Genomic DNA, 14177 nt, shown 5'->3' on the forward strand with positions numbered 1-14177 from the left:
TGAATGCTTCATAATGGCTTCTGTTTTGCTTTTTCCAAGATGTGTTTCTTCCACCTACATAATAATGCATAAATCCAGGCATTTGGATGCCTCTATACACCACAGGCAATGCATTTAAGTGTGGTGCATTGATCTAAAACTAAATACACTGAATTTCATCATTATGCCCAGTGTGTTACAAGGAGTGTCTCGCAATAGAAGAAAGACAAGCACACTTTGATTTATTCATATTTTCATGCATCCTCTTGAGCAAAGTTAATTGCTATTGTTTTCTTGCAGTGTATTATGTATTCTTCAATATACTTGTGTTTTAATGTGCCATGTCCCGTGATGATTATTTGTTAATTAAATGTATGCTATTAATATATAGCCTGACGTCGTCATACTCAGATTCTATTCAGAATGTGAGTCTGATACTGCTCCATTGGGCTGTGATTATGGGGCGTTTCAACCGAACCAGGAAAGAAAATGCCTCTGCACTCAATTGGATAGACCTACAACCAATCAGAGCAACGGAGTAAGTGACGTATGTTCTTCATTCATTTTTCCGATCGACAAATGCCTTGATCGCGGTTCTCTGTTCCTCTTTTAAAATGAATGCGCTGTCTACATCTTCTATAACAGACGCGATGGCTGAATCTACACATCTCAATTCTCCATTCTTTGTTGTAAACGAATTCAACCCAAGCGCTCTTTGGTGACGTGGATGATTTGGTTACTATTGATCATCTGTCCATCATCGTATAAAGCCCGCCCTGACAATTTGATTGGTCCGAACAGCTTTGGTTCGGGCATAGTTGCTCCACAACGGATCAAGTCCAGACCGAACTTCCCGACCTCAAATGTTGTGGGCGGGGCTAAGTTCGGCTGGCATCCAGGCTAATTAATATACAGTATAGTAGTTAATTTTAGGATCTGGTTTGGTTTAAAGATGGTCATTATTCCCCTATACATTACATGACAGACTTCATTTTTTTATTTATTAACTTTAAGTTGCTTAAATATGTGCAATAGATTTGTGTTAGTTTGTGATATTATCCTTCATTTATTTATTTATTGTGGATCAGTAGTAAAAGTAGATTAATTTCTTATCATTTCTTATGTCACCATATGTAGGCCTGTAGAATACCCCATGTTTAGATGACGTGTTACTGGTGCTTGGAGGCTGCTGACCTCTTCCTTACCCTCTGTACTTTCCCTCCAGTAAATGACGCCCTTTCCTTTTCCAGTGCCCATTTTGGAGTAGGCCACGGAGTGATGTGGCAATAATCCCAGCATGCAATATGGTCCTCTCAAACCTCCAGGCATTGAGGCACAGCAGACAAGCGCTGCCACTAATAAACTTTTAATTAGCTTTAGAGGAGACCGCTTTCATTTACAACAGGGGATAGAATCTCAGAGAACTGCGACAGCATCACAAAAAACGGCTATTGTGAGATTGGAAATTTACATTTATTTACCGTTTATTTTCTATACATCTTTAGCACAGCTGAACATGCTTTCATAGCATTACAATGACAATCTATAGCCCACCTTATGTTGTTGTCAATTATTAAATAGTTTGCTTTGTTTCTTTTGCCCAGAGTCAAGTTTGTCTCTCACATAAATCTGAAATCACTGTGAACTGAAACGAAATCTTCCTTGTGCCTTGAGAAAATCTCTTCATCAGTCCCTGTCTGTGTTTGCTTGCTGCCCTCCTGGCAGTCTATGTATATGCCTCCTCTGAGACCAAGGGTGTGTGTTATCCCATCACCTAAGATAATTGAAACAAAGCCATCTATCAGCCTACTTTGGTAATGCTTAAAGGCTCTATTCTCTCTGGGCTACCCTAAAGGGAAGATAGACAAGATACTAGACTGAAGACTCACATTTGAGACTAGATGCAATATTGTCAGTCGTCAAGCAGATGTTACATGATCATTGGCCATAACAGAAGAATGCTGCTCATTTAAGTAGTTATTTTTCAATTTGCTACGAGTTATTTCAGCTGTCTAAGATGGCATGCTATCCATCCTGCATTGTGTGTGATATTCAGATTAGTGCGTTCTAAATGCTAAATGGTAACAGTAGCCTACATCAAATCCCATTTCAGATGGATACATGCATGGTTTTATGCTAATATTCGTATGTTAATGCTATTTTCTGACATTGTATAAAGTATAAAAAAACATTTTTGTTACTTGAAATAACATATTAAAAAGTTTGTTTTCAGCTAGTTGCCACAAGCAACATTTCATAGTTTAACTCGATCTACTAAAGAAACTAAAACTTAAATTCGTATCATTCTTATCTTATCAAAGGGATAGTTCACCAGCCAAAAATGAAAATTCTGTCATTACTCACCTTCATGCCATTCTAAACCATCTTCATCTTCAGAAAACAAATGAAGATCTTTTTCTTGAAATCTGAGAGATCAGTGAACATAAACAGAAGCTGCGTAACATGAGAACGAACCTCATTGGTTCTTGCACGTCAACGGAGGAACAGAAATCTCTCATATTTCATCAAAAAGATCTTCATTTGTGATCCGAAGATGAACGGGTTTCACGGGTTTGGAACGACATGAGGGTAGAATTTTTGGGTTAACTAACCCTTTACGTAAATATTTAATCAAATTAATTATGCTAAAAATTATATAAAAAACGTTTTTGATTTTTGGAGCATGTGTCGCCTAGTAGGCTATGCAATAGTGATTCATCCATGTAGTTGTTGTTTTTTCTCTAGGGTGAAATGTTGATATAGGCTATTTAAAGTTACAGAGGAAAAGATTCAGCACAGACAAAGGGAAAAAACCTTGACATGCAAATGTTTCCAAATGTTAATGCTTTTGGCTGTTGTATTTAGTGAAGATGTGCCTTTGTTAATTAGATTGGCTCTTGAAGCTCTCCAGTAAATAACCTTCGCTCAGCTCACACACTGCAGAGTGATCTGCAGATGGGTCATCGATTGAGAAGCCTGACAGATAGCGGGCCGAACCCCCTGGTAAAAGACTGAGGGTCAGAGCAGGACCAGAAGATCTGACAACCCTTTGCCCCAGCCAAGGATGAATTAAGTTAGCTTGCTGAAGCTGCTCTTTTAATCCAGGGCTCTCCGGATTGCAGTCTGTGAGCTATAATGTTAATTAGAGTTAGCACATAAAAGCAATGTCAACCCAGGGGGGTCGATCTGTTCACAGATTGTTTGAGAAATCAATAATAATACCAGAGTGTGGGACTGGATTCCATTTACTTTTCTCTCAGCCCTTTAACAGCGTGTTTGTGTGTAGAACGGCAACATTGCACCTCGCTCAATAGTTTGAAGTTATACGGAGTATGGCGAATTATAGCGAAAGCAGGTGCAAGGAAATAGGAGCTGCATTTTGTCTTTATTAATGCATTCTGCAGTAGATCCCACAGTATGCTAACAATAGCAGGCTCATGGTAACCAGAAGTGTCACTCGCGAGTGTTACTGCTTAGTTTTCTTCTGCTTATATTTATTTGATTTACCCCCTTGGTTGATTTTCATTATGCATTCACATGCACACAAGTGATGATGTGTGGTATTTCAAGGCGCCTGTGATAAGTAACTTCAGTGACTGGTGACAAAAGCCTATGGTATCCTTGGAGTGGTTGATGTCTATAACAGAGTATGTTGCTAATGAGCTTTCTCTAGCATACTGAGGTTTATATGATAATGACTGATAAAAGGACTGAAACAGTATTCAGTTCTTTGGAAATGCATTTGTTAGGTCCCTTTTCAGTTAAATGTTGTTCAGTTAAGCACATAAAAACACAATAAATGCAATTGCATCTTAGCCTTAAAGCAACATTGTCAATTCATAATGCTTTTACTGTATTTAACTAGCTGTGATCCAAGGCCATAAATAAATGAAGTTGCCGAAAGGGGAATGGCTTTTTTTTTTTTTATAGGTGTACCTCGACAGCATTTTTTCAGTGTTATTTGGAAAGCTGCAATGTAGTATGGGAATATGCTATATTGGTTTATTTCATATACGTACAGTAGATTTTAGAAAGCAAATTTTCATTAATCTTTTGAGGTGAGATAATTATAGTATTAAAACATATGGTTACACTTTATTTCGATAGTCCACTTTAGACATCCTACCTAATAATAAGTAACTTTACAACTACATGATGACTAACTTTCATTACAGTGTTAGTATAATGTGAGGTTACAGTTAGTAAGTTGACATGTACAGTACTTACTTATAGTCAATAGAATGTCTATCGGGGGAGCATCAAAATAATACTCTTTATTTTAGTCCTTGATCTTTTCTGGGGGGTTTTCTTAACAGTTTGTGAAGCATATTGTGTAAATCTGTCACAATGTTTTGGAGGGTTTGCAAAGAGGCTGTTATTGAATGATGGAGCGGTTAAAAACCATATCAGTGTTTTTCTTAAAGGCACAGCCTGATTAATTCTAACAGTCAGAAAGAGTTTGGAAAAGTGTCATGAAAAACTAAAACAGACACTGAGGTTGAAAAAGAGGTGCACTTTTTTGCTTCACACAGATTATTCCCTGCGCTTGCCTGTCATGCGGCCTTCATTTTGATCATTTTTTGTACGTCTCCAAAAATCTGCTGAAGCCAGCATAATTACAAGCTCTCTCTGACAGTTCTGTTGCATTTTTGTTGCTGCCGGCTGTTAGGTGATTCGGTAGATTTCAGGGGCAATTATGAATTCATGTTCTTCCCTTTACAGTATATTCTTTCTTGCTTGGTGCTGAAGTGATGCACAGTATCCCCTCTGAAATAGTGATGACTCGGCCTAAAGACACACTGGCAGGTACATTGTGGGCCGAAATTGCTTTGCTATAAATCATAGCATCAATACCATTCATCTTCAGCTATGCTCTAAACACTGACTCTTGAGACTTGTCACAGCCACAAGAAATCATGCATTTACTTCCATTCGGGGCTTTTAAATAGCTTTGGCAGTTCTTGGTAATTGCATTTCATCAATGAAATGATTTATAGCCCCCATTAGCTGTTGAATAAACACACCCTCTTTATATGTGAAACTAAAGCGATAGAACAGTAAACTAAGCAGAACTGAGAGGAACATTTATTTCTAACATGTGAATGTGTACAAGACGGACAATGAATTCTCCCTCTCAGACACACACACTACACATTTCTACATATTGTATTCAGATTTTACGATTGACTCAGTGTTTTTTTTCTTTTTTTCACAAATGCAATATAAGGGTGTCCTTTAAATCTGTACCTTGCCAAGACCTTTTTTAGTATTTATTAATATAGTTTTGAATTAACTATTATTTTATATTTTCAGGTTTCATTTTTTATTTTTAGTAATTTTTTATGTGCTTTTGTAATTTTCTTTAAAAAAAATCAAAGGTTTTAAAGAAATTAGGTTTAATTTCTTAATTTCTGGTTTAGATTCAATTAAAATTTAGTTTTTATTTATTAGTTAGAAATTTTAGTTAATTTTAGCTTAGTCAGTAATTCATTTATAGGCAGATTCTCAATGGCACAAGACTTTGACTGAAGTAGAGGAGATGAATTAGCAAAGGTGTCATTTCCTGTCTGTGCCGCTGCCAAGGCCCAAGATCACTCTCGCTGTTAAGAGAAGTACTGCTGGCTGTAAGTGCTTTCCCGCCGGCCTAACTGGGCCAAAATTCAATTTGCATCAACCAGAAAAATCCAATGCTGGGCTTAGAGAGATTTCATCCCTCAAGGTGAAGGAGAGGTGAAGTGGGAAGAGAGAGAGGGAGGGTGGGGCAAGCAGAAAGAGATGGCAGGAAGCCATTGCTATCACCCAGTGGGACTTTCTGAGGTGTGTTTACAGCTCTGGTGTAGACACAGGTCCTCAGTGTGTGTGTGTGTGCATGTCAGCTCACTTTGTGATCTGAATTAAATGTGCTCTGCATTCTCAGTCAGCTTTACTGTCAGTACTATGACCTGATATTTAGACAGATACTTACCTATGTTCAGCTTTGATGCTGAATATCTGTGGGCGTACAACTCAGGCTCTATATTCATAAGATAATTTTGCGTGAGGAAAAGATCCCAAATGTATTACCTGTACTGTATTAAATGTATTAAAGTCACATTGTGAGTTATAAAGTCGCGAGAAATAAAGTTGCATTTGAGAGATATACCACAAGAATACACCACAAGATATAAAGTGACAATTGGGAAATGTTATGAAGTGTTGCTTTTGTGAGATATAGCCACATCACAAGAAGTCAGATATTGAGTCGCAATTACAAGAATTAAAATCATAACTGAGAGATATAAAGTTGCAATTATGGAAATTAAAATTGCAATTGTGAGATATAAAGTAAAAAGTGCCTAATGGAAAAGAGTGTCCATGCATATATCATTCAGATCCAAACAACAGATTTTCAGTGACTAATAACTCACTGTAAATATCAGCCCTTTGGCCACACAAAGCTATCGTATGGCTCCAGAAGTCTTGTAATATAGTGCAAGTCATATGGACCACTTATATGGTGTTGTTTTGTCATTTTATTCTCCTGTTTTGAGCTCAACAGTCCAGATCCCCCTTTTTTCTTTCTTTTTGGGTGAACTATCCCTTTAAGGTCAACATGTCACATTGGATATGACTGAGTGGCACAATGTGACCCTCAGTGCAGTGCATCAAGACATGCTGTTTATAAGACTCAGAAACAGACAAATGAGCAAAGGAAAAGGGATGGCCTGAAGTTGAGAAGAGATTGCGAAGATGGGAGAGAGGCCTATAAATCAGACGCCACCCCCCCACTCAGAAAATGAGAAAAAACGAAGAGTGCAGCAGTAAAACCCACTGCTCAGCTGCAGTCATCTATCTACACAAGGACAAGGCTATTAGAGAGATGACAGAGTCGCGGACTTGGGTGTAACCACTCTCCCCCTCTCTCTGAGCCCCCAGAAGTCTCTTCTGAAATGCTTATTCTTACCAGTAAACACTGTATAGGCCTTATACATTGAATTAGGATATCATTCACTGAGAACAGATGGCGACCACGGAAAGCCAGCAAGCCTATTCATTACTGGCTTCCCATCAAAACGCATCTGCTTCATCAGAAACGAGATGTCTTTGCTTATCACGTAACATCCATTAATCAGAGCTGAAACGGCAAATGAGATGACTTGCACCCCTTTTGTAAGTATGACCTCGGCGTGCACGGCCACAAAACCGTGGTGCATCGTCATTTGGATCTCCTCTGACAAGCGTGCAATAATCTGACATGCAGGCCAGCTATGACCGCACGGGCCAATTAAGCTTTGAGAATTACCAGAGCACGAGGGACCCTCTAGCCTCCCCCCCAAAAGGGTGACTGTAATTTTACAGAATATCGCAGAAGTCAGAGCTGACATGCATATATTACTAATGTAAAGACCAGCTGTGATTCAGGCACTTGTGAACTCGCTCGGATGCATTTCTGTAGAACGCATCGCATATATAAAGCAGCGTGTGTCGTAATTGCGTTTAATGAGGTCTAAATTGGTCTGTGACCTCTTCGAATGAGATGATCCTATTAGCGACCAACGGCTTTTTAGAAGATGGAATTGGATTTTCTTGCGCAAAAAAACAGCAAACCTTTGGAGAGTTCTCATTTCTTGGAGCTTGTAATATTGATAAGTCTCAGAGGAACGCTGGATAAGAAGCCTACAGCCAACAATTTATTAAACATATTTGAATTAATGACGATGATTGAATTAATCTTTGAGTAAAGTGCAGTAATTCACTTTCATGAGATGTTTGAGGGTTAGAGAGCATGTTGATTGGTTCTGGGAAGAGGAGCAGATGTATTGCACTGCATCGCTTGATTGTATGCTGTTGTCAGCTATGCTGTTAGCTAACTGTGGAGATAAAAGAGCGTAAGTGGTGATTAAAAGCTTTAATCTAGACTCCGCAGGCCTAGGCATGAATATGAAACGCCAATGCTGACGTACGTTTTGTAATGCAGAACAAAAATGTTCTATTAACTATAAAGATCGACCTATTTAAACAGTAAAATGACTGTGATAGGCCTACTGTATGCAATTTAAGGTTGCATTATAGTGGGTAATTGACTGAAAGATGCATAAGAGGTAGCTGGAGGTTTCTAAAATATTACATTTTCCATCTGTAATGTAGTCTTTGCTTTGCACATCACTGAAATAGGTGGTTAAAAAGAATAATGTTTTGTCAAACTTTTGTCATTAACAATTTGGTCTATGCCTTGAGCTCAGTCTGCCTAGGATCCTGGGAGGTTGCCGTTTGCTATGCCTGCTTAAACAAAAATGCCTTTAAAATGGATTTAAAAACATGAAGCTGAACATATTCACCAATGTTTCGTTGCGATAACAGTTCAGATAACAAATATCATGAAGCAGGGTTTGCAGGGTTTCTAAGCAAGCATTGAATATAGAGTGTTCCTCAAAAAGGATTTCTGCCATTATGGTGCGACCGTCCCCGCCCACTTTTCCAGCGACCTTGCTTCCCAAAGCATTTTCCTAATTCATTTCCCCCATAGAGATGTTAATAAAGTCTTTCAGAGCTACAATCCATGAAACAAACCAACCAGCTAAGCTATGAGGTGAATCATAACATTACAAACGTTGATTTCAAGCAAAACAGTACTTGAAAATTAGACAAATAGATAAAGGTATGAGACTGTAAAAAACTACAATCCCATGAAGCATTGCAAGTGACATATTCATATTAAAAACAATGGAGCAATATAAAACTATTGATTTAAATGTATGTTTATTGCAAAATATGCATATTAGGCATAGAAATACTTAAGTAGTTTGAGTAGTATAAGTAGTAATTCGCAACGCTTTGTGCGAGTGGGCGTGTGCTAAAGAGTTCTTTTGCCATGATTTGCTTGTAATTCTCTGATTGGTGTAGATTTCTCTACAAAATCATAGGTAATGTAGTTTTTCACCAGGAAATCCTCGGTTGAACAATTATTTAAAAAATAAGTTGATGGCTTTAGCAAAAGCATATACCATTGATTATTAAGTCTGTCTTTAAAGGTTTATAACTATAACGATATAATCACCGTTGCACTTTACGGAATCGCTTTGGGGTAATAGATGGACTCAACTCAATGGGAGGATGTGAACTCTAACAGAAGTTAACAAATTAGGCTAAACTCATTTACAGCATTGTTGCAAATCACATGAAATGTTGCAGATGTTCATTTACTTTTCATTTTGATCATTTCTGTTTATGGTGTTTGAAACTAGCAAATGGCACATCGGCCTTCTGGCATGGTTGGAGGCCACATAGGATGTCACAACGCTACTGGGAGTTTTGAAAATGTCATCCTAGTGAAACGTGGATCATTTCAGGCGACAGTTCTGAGGTGAGAGAGGCAGGTCTGCAGGAGCTTTTGCCGGCTTTGCTGTAAAGATCAAACGGCAAAGGAACAGCCCTGAGATAGAGTAACTCCAGCATGAGAGAGAGAAGAGCTTCACCTCGCTGTGACACTGTTGAGGTAGGCTGCCACTGCAGAATGTCTCATACACACATTTCCAGCATTTTGCAGGCTCACCAGCCGTAACCTGGCTCACACATGTTCCATGAAAGATTAATGAAGAAATCTGTCTGGGCCAAAGCAAGTGTGTTTATCAACTCACCAAGATATGAGGGCTAACCGTCGAAGGCTAATTAAACACAATTATTAATCATTAGTGCACGTCATCTTTTTTGCAGCAGGAATTTTTAACCAAGGCTGCTCTCAACAGAATGAATCAAATCCTTCGCACATCATGCCAGAATTATACAGAAGGCTGTTGGATTGCCGCACACGGCCCCTGTCTGCAGTCTCCAACATTTGACAGCACTACATTTTACCATGACTGCCCAGTAATGAGCTGACATTCTCTGGAAGAAAAGAGATTAGTCTTAACTGCCACCACACACAATGGTTTAAAGATAAAACTCTTTAAGCCTAATATAACTTTTTGAATTTGAGTGGCAACACATTTTAAAATGTGAAACGCAAAATGTGCCCTGCATTTATTTGTTTAAAAAAATACAGTAAAACAGTAATACGTTATTAGAATTTAAAAGAACTGTTTTCTATTTTAATATATAAAAAAAAAAAAATACAAATCTCACTGAACATCTTTCAAAATAAATGTCATTTTTCAAACGTATTTAATGTGGTGTGATATTTATCGGCAATACAGAGCGGCAGTAAACCAATCGTCTCGTCCTCTTTACTACTAGTCATATACTAGTCATGAAAATCGGAAGATATGTTGAAAGATACAGTATTGCTTATTGTATAGCGTCTCCGAGCATGTACATATATATATATATATATAAACCATATAATAATATTAAATCTATGCACTATATTATAAATGTATTTTATTTTTTTCTTAACCTGATATTTTTGTTTTCATTGTTTAATGCATGTCTAAATTTCTCATTTGCCATTTTCTCAAAGTCAAACAAAAATTATGACATCCACCATTTCAATAATTATATTTGTAAATATAATTTTATATTTAGAAAACAGAGACTTTTTCATTGTGAATAAAACAATGTTTTTGTTGTTGTTGTTGCTGAAAATAACTCAAAATAATTAACTACAGGTCTCCCCATCCGCCTTTGTAAAGGTGTAAATTTATATATCTGGTTTAGATCTGAGGTCTTAATGATTCATAAATAATTAGGATTTGTGAGTGTAAATTGAGTTAAGACATTGATGTGTCACTGATCTTTCTGTAAAGGGTACTCCCAGGGGTTATATTAGCCTGGAACGATCTGGAACAGCACTCACCTCTGACATAGTAGTACATAAAGAAAGAAAATACACTCTGTCTTTATTTAGCGAGTGCATTTACTTTAAAACATAAACATTTATTACATTAAGCATTATGCTTGCATTTATTGGACTGGACTGGACATACTCTCCTAGAACCACAAGACACTGCATTGCCTTAACCCTGATACAAACTGATACAATTTCTATGGTTTTCTTGGAACAGAAACCAGTATTAAGCCGGAAAGCTGGACTTATGGATCATGCTATGCACATTCAGTGGTGCTGAAGATAATGATAACAAGGGCAGATCTACCACCCGCAGATGTCTCACCTAGGCCTGACCTGCTGTCCACAGTCATGCTGGGATATCTATCTTAATTTTAAAAGCTGTAGGATTATGGGTGTCTATTTCTACACTTTTAGTTCTGCAGTAGGCCTTGGCCGAGAGTATGTATTGCCAGAGTTGATCAGACCTTGTAACAAGCCTGCCTCCAGTAAGTCAGCTTGCCTGTCCTCTCTCATCACCTTTAATCCCGTCTTTTGGAGGAAAGAAGGAAAACCCAGTGGAGAAAAATCCATACACATCCAGAAGGTCCATCCTTATGGCTTATGCCTCAAGAGCCACAGGGATCGATGGCATGTAGTTGGCTGGACAAGGTTCTTCTCACAATGTAATTTTTGCTCTCTCTCTCTCTCTCTCTCTCTCTTATCGTGGCCAAATTGATCACAATGTCAGAAGATTCACCAAACAGAGTGCAAGAGGTGACATTCACAGAGGGGGATTTTTGGAGGGTAGTGCTTTCAGAGAAAAACACTATATTGTTACAGTGTAATTATACAAGTAAATACTAAATTATGTTAATTAAAAACATGTGCTTAAGGGTTAGGGTTTGGCTTAGGGTTAGTTGCTGTAATTATGCATAATTTACTGTTATTACTGTAGTAAGTACATGTAAGATGTCTAACAGGGACATTGTAAAATAAAGTTTTACCATATTTTTTTCAGCAAGGATACATTAAATTGATTTAAAAAACAGTGATGACATTTATGTTACAAAAGATTTCTGTTAATCTTTCTGTTCATCAAAGAATTCTGAAGAAAATTATCTGTCAACAATATGAAGCAGCACAACTGTTTTCAACATTGATAATATAATAAATGTTTCTTGAGCAATATCAGCATATTAGACTGATTTCTGAAGGATCATGTGACACTGAAGAGTGAAGACTGGATTAATGATGCTGAAAATTCAGCTCTTCCTTTAAAGAAATAAATGAAATTTTATAATATAGTAAAATAGAAAACAGTTATTTTAAATTGTATTAATATTTAATATTTTTAGTTTTTACTGTATTTTTAATCAGATAAATGTAGCTTTGGTGAGCATATGAGACTTCTTTCAAAAACATGTGTATATATGTTTTTGAAAGAAGTCTCTTATATATATATATATATATATATATATACACTCACCGGCCACTTTATTAGGTACACCTGTCCAACTGCTCGTTAACACTTAATTTCTAAGCAGCCAATCACATGGCGGCAACTCAGTGCATTTAGGCATGTAGACATGGTCAAGACAATCTCCTGCAGTTCAAACCGAGCATCAGTATGGGGAAGAAAGGTGATTTGAGTGACTTTGAACGTGGCATGATTGTTGGTGCCAGAAGGGCTGGTCTGAGTATTTCAGAAACTGCTAATCTACTGGGATTTTCACGCACAACCATCTCTAGGGTTTACAGAGAATGGTCCGAAAAAGAAAAAACATCCAGTGAGCGGCAGTTCTGTGGGCGGAAATGCCTTGTTGATGCCAGAGGTCAGAGGAGAATGGCCAGACTGGTTCGAGCTGATAGAAGGGCAACAGTGACTGAAATAACCACTCGTTACAACCGAGGTATGCAGCAAAGCATTTGTGAAGCCACAACACGCACAACCTTGAGGCGGATGGGCTACAACAGCAGAAGACTCCACCGGGTACCACTCATCTCCACTACAAATAGGAAAAAGAGGCTACAATTTGCAAGAGCTCACCAAAATTGAACAGTTGAAGACTGGAAAAATGTTGCCTGGTCTGATGAGTCTCGATTTCTGTTGAGACATTCAGATGTTAGAGTCAGAATTTGGCGTAAACAGAATGAGAACATGGAACCATCATGCCTTGTTACCACTGTGCAGGCTGGTGGTGGTGGTGTAATGGTGTGGGGGATGTTTTCCTGGCACACTTTAGGCCCCTTAGTGCCAATTGGGCATCGTTTAAATGCCATGGCCTACCTGAGCATTGTTTCTGACCATGTCCATCCCTTTATGGCCACCATGTACCCATCCTCTGATGGCTACTTCCACCATGTCACAAAGCTCTAATCATTTCAAATTGGTTTCTTGAACATGACAATGAGTTCACTGTACTAAAATGGCCTCCACAGTCACCAGATCTCAACCCAATAGAGCATCTTTGGGATGTGGTGGAACGGGAGATTCGCATCATGGATGTGCAGCCGACAAATCTGCGGCAACTGTGTGATGCCATCATGTCAATATGGACCAAACTCCCTGAGGAATGCTTCCAGCACCTTGTTGAATCTATGCCACGAAGAATTGAGGCAGTTCTGAAGGCAAAAGGGGGTCCAACCCGTTACTAGCATGGGGTACCTAATAAAGTGGCCGGTGAGTGTATATATATATATATATACACTCACCTTAAGGATTATTAGGAACACCATACTAATACTGTGTTTGACCCCCTTTCGCCTTCAGAACTGCCTTAATTCTATGTGGCATTGATTCAACAAGGTGCTGAAAGCATTCTTTAGAAATGTTGGCCCATATTGATAAGATAGCATCTTGCAGTTGATGGAGATTTGTGAGATGCACATCCAGGGCACGAAGCTCCCGTTCCACCACATCCCAAAGATGCTCTATTGGGTTGAGATCTGGTGACTGTGGGGGCCATTTTAGTACAGTGAACTCATTGTCATGTTCAAGAAACCAATTTGAAATGATTCGAGCTTTGTGACATGGTGCATTATCCTGCTGGAAGTAGCCATCAGAGGATGGGTACATGGTGGCCATAAAGGGATGGACATGGTCAGAAACAATGCTCAGGTAGGCCGTGGCATTTAAACGATGCCCAATTGGCACTAAGGGGCCTAAAGTGTTCCAAGAAAACATCCCCCACACCATTACACCACCAGCAGCAGCCTGCACAGTGGTAACCAGGCATGATGGATCCATGTTCTCATTCTGTTTACGCCAAATTCTGACTCATCTGAATGTCTCAACAGAAATCGAGACTCATCAGACCAGGCAACATTTTTCCAGACTTCAACTGTCCAATTTTGGTGAGCTCTTGCAAATTGTAGCCTCTTTTTCTTAATTGTAGTAGAGATGAGTGGTACCCGGTGGGGTCTTCTGCTGTTGTAGCCCATCCGCCGCAAGGTT

General features: G+C 38.5%; 1 protein-coding gene across 1 annotated transcript in view; it reads right to left on the bottom strand.

Annotated features, from left to right (window-relative positions):
- lrrn2 (leucine rich repeat neuronal 2) overlaps positions 1 to 14177 on the bottom strand; it is a 54353-nt gene that overhangs the window by 21110 nt on the left and 19066 nt on the right. The gene's annotated exons all lie outside the window — the stretch shown is intronic.

Source organism: Rhinichthys klamathensis, unplaced genomic scaffold (assembly GCF_029890125.1).
Source record: "Rhinichthys klamathensis goyatoka isolate OS25496 unplaced genomic scaffold, OSU_Roscu_1.1 h1tg000291l_1, whole genome shotgun sequence".
In the NCBI taxonomy this organism is placed as follows: Eukaryota; Metazoa; Chordata; class Actinopteri; order Cypriniformes; family Leuciscidae; genus Rhinichthys; species Rhinichthys klamathensis.